This window comes from Schistocerca piceifrons, unplaced genomic scaffold (genome assembly GCF_021461385.2).
Source record: "Schistocerca piceifrons isolate TAMUIC-IGC-003096 unplaced genomic scaffold, iqSchPice1.1 HiC_scaffold_1297, whole genome shotgun sequence".
Taxonomy (NCBI): Eukaryota; Metazoa; Arthropoda; class Insecta; order Orthoptera; family Acrididae; genus Schistocerca; species Schistocerca piceifrons.
The window spans coordinates 55,001-57,500 of NW_025727121.1; the positions used below are offsets into that span (position 1 = coordinate 55,001).

General features: G+C 63.8%; 1 pseudogene; it reads left to right on the forward strand.

Annotated features, from left to right (window-relative positions):
• LOC124731647 overlaps positions 1-2,500 on the forward strand; it is a 7,960-nt pseudogene that overhangs the window by 2,440 nt on the left and 3,020 nt on the right.

The window sequence follows — 2,500 nt, forward strand, 5'->3', positions numbered from 1 at the left end:
GAGTGCCGTAGGGGTGCCGGTAAGTGCGGGCGTTTAGCGCGGGCGTGGTCTGCTCTCGCCGTTGGTCGGCCTCGTGCTGGCCGGCGGTGCAGGATGCGCGCGCCTGCGCGGCGTTCGCGCCCCGGTGCTTCAACCTGCGTGCAGGATCCGAGCTCGGTCCCGTGCCTTGGCCTCCCACGGATCTTCCTTGCTGCGAGGCCGCGTCCGCCTTAGCGTGCTCCTCCGGGGGCGCGCGGGTGCGCGGATTCTCTTCGGCCGCCATTCAACGATCAACTCAGAACTGGCACGGACTGGGGGAATCCGACTGTCTAATTAAAACAAAGCATTGCGATGGCCCTAGCGGGTGTTGACGCAATGTGATTTCTGCCCAGTGCTCTGAATGTCAACGTGAAGAAATTCAAGCAAGCGCGGGTAAACGGCGGGAGTAACTATGACTCTCTTAAGGTGGCCAAGTGGCGGCGGTGGGGCTGCATCCGGACTTGGCTTTTCGAAGTGCGGTCTTGATGTAGTCGTGCTGCTGCTGCGAGGTGCCTTCCTTGGGTTATAGTTACAGGGAGAGTGATGCGCAATACATGGGCCTAGCCCTCTTAGCCTCTCCTCTCCTGCGGTCTTCTCCCCTTCTCGTGGGCCCGCTGATTTTCGCAGAGTGGAAGACTGCACCAGGGGCTTGGGGGGGTTACCAGCCCCCCCTCGCATTATCCCTTTATAGTTGGGGGCAGCCGACAAGAAACAAGAGATGGTGGCCTTTCCGCTGAAGGTGCCACCCCAGCTACCCCAGCACCTATCCGGCCAACCGGCCGTAACGAAAATGCGATAGTTTGTGTAGCTCCCTTTGCTTGCAGTGAGTGCCACCGCACTTTTACCACGAAGAACGGTCTCGGGGTCCATCGCCGCCGCCAACACCCTGCGGCCGCCAACGCTGAGATCGTGACGGAGAGGCATCGCGCGAGGTGGACGGAGGAAGAAGTCCTGTCGCTCGCCAAGGCAGAGGCCGAACTGTTCCTTGAGAGGGACGCCCGGTTCTTCTTTGTTAATCAAGAACTCATCAGGATGTTCCCCGACCGAACGCTCGAGGCAATCAAGTGCCGACGGCGGCAAGCTGCCCACAAGCAGCTTGTCCGCCAATTCATGGAGGCGCTTGAGATCGGTCGGGGGGAAGAGCCGGCGTCCCGCCGGGGAGCAGCGAGCTCGCTGCCTGACGCGGGCGAGGCCGCTGCGCCGCCCGTCGACGCAGCCGAGGACTTCGCGGCCGACACCACCGGGCCGCCGTCGGAGGGGCCGACTGACGCCGCCATCTGGGAGCATCTGGCGGGGCTGCCTGCTTCCGCCCAGCGTTTCTCTGCCCTGGATCGAGTCATTGGTCTGGGGCGGGGCACGCCGCCCGATGTCATCCTGGGCATGCTCCCGGATGCCCTTGCGTCGGTCGGGTCCAGGGGGGAGAGGTTGATCACCAGGACACAGCGGCCGCGCCAATCATCCAAGCGGCCGCCTGCCGCCCCGCCGCTGCAGAAGCGCAAGCGGCGCCGCTGGGAGTACGCGCGGACACAGGACGCCTTCCGTAGGTCGCGTGCACGTTGCGTGCGCGGCTTGCTGGACGGCACCCTGCTGCAGCCGCCACCCGACATCCCCGGTCTGCTGGACTTCTGGGCGGACCTCTTCACGAAGAAGCCGATCTCCACCGCTGGCTTCATCCGTGACCGCCTTCTCCCGCACTCGGAGCCTGTCGCTCCCGAGTGCCTATGGGGGCCGGTCACACGTGAGGAGGTCGCCGCTGCCTTGCCGCCCAGGGGATCGGCAGCCGGGCCGGACGGCCTGACTCCAGCGGAGCTGCGGCGCCTGCCGCATGAAGTCCTGGTGAAACTCTTGAACCTCTTCCTCCTGGCCCGCGCCCTTCCCGAGCGTCTGCTTCGCGCCCGGACGTCACTTCTCCCCAAAACGGCTGCACCAACATCCCCCGCTGACTTTCGCCCCATTACGGTCTGCTCGGTGTTGGCGCGGACCTTTCACAAGGTTCTCGCGTCACGCCTGATGCGTGCATGTGCTGTGGACGAACGTCAGCGGGCATTCATCCCCCGGGATGGGATGTTGGAAAACACCTTCATCTTGGACACTGCTCTCACCGACGCAGTCCGCTCCTGTCGCTCTGTCTTTGTGGCATCGATCGACGTCTCTAAAGCGTTCGATTCGGTGGACCATGCTGCCCTCCGCCCCGTGCTGAGGGCTCATGGCCTGCCGGATTGCTTTATTGAGTACGTCGAAAGGTGTTACGAGGGTAGCACGACAGTGATAGCGGGCGGCGCCGACGTGGGCGTGCCCCTGCAGCCGGCTAGGGGTGTGCGTCAGGGTGACCCCCTCTCCCCCCTCCTTTTCAATTTTGCGGTGGACTATGTTTTGAGTCAACTTCCCTCCCACATCGGAGCTCGGATCCTTGGTCGCAGAGTTAACGCTGCGGCCTTCGCAGATGACGTCCTGCTTTTTGCATCGACCGCGAGGGGATTGC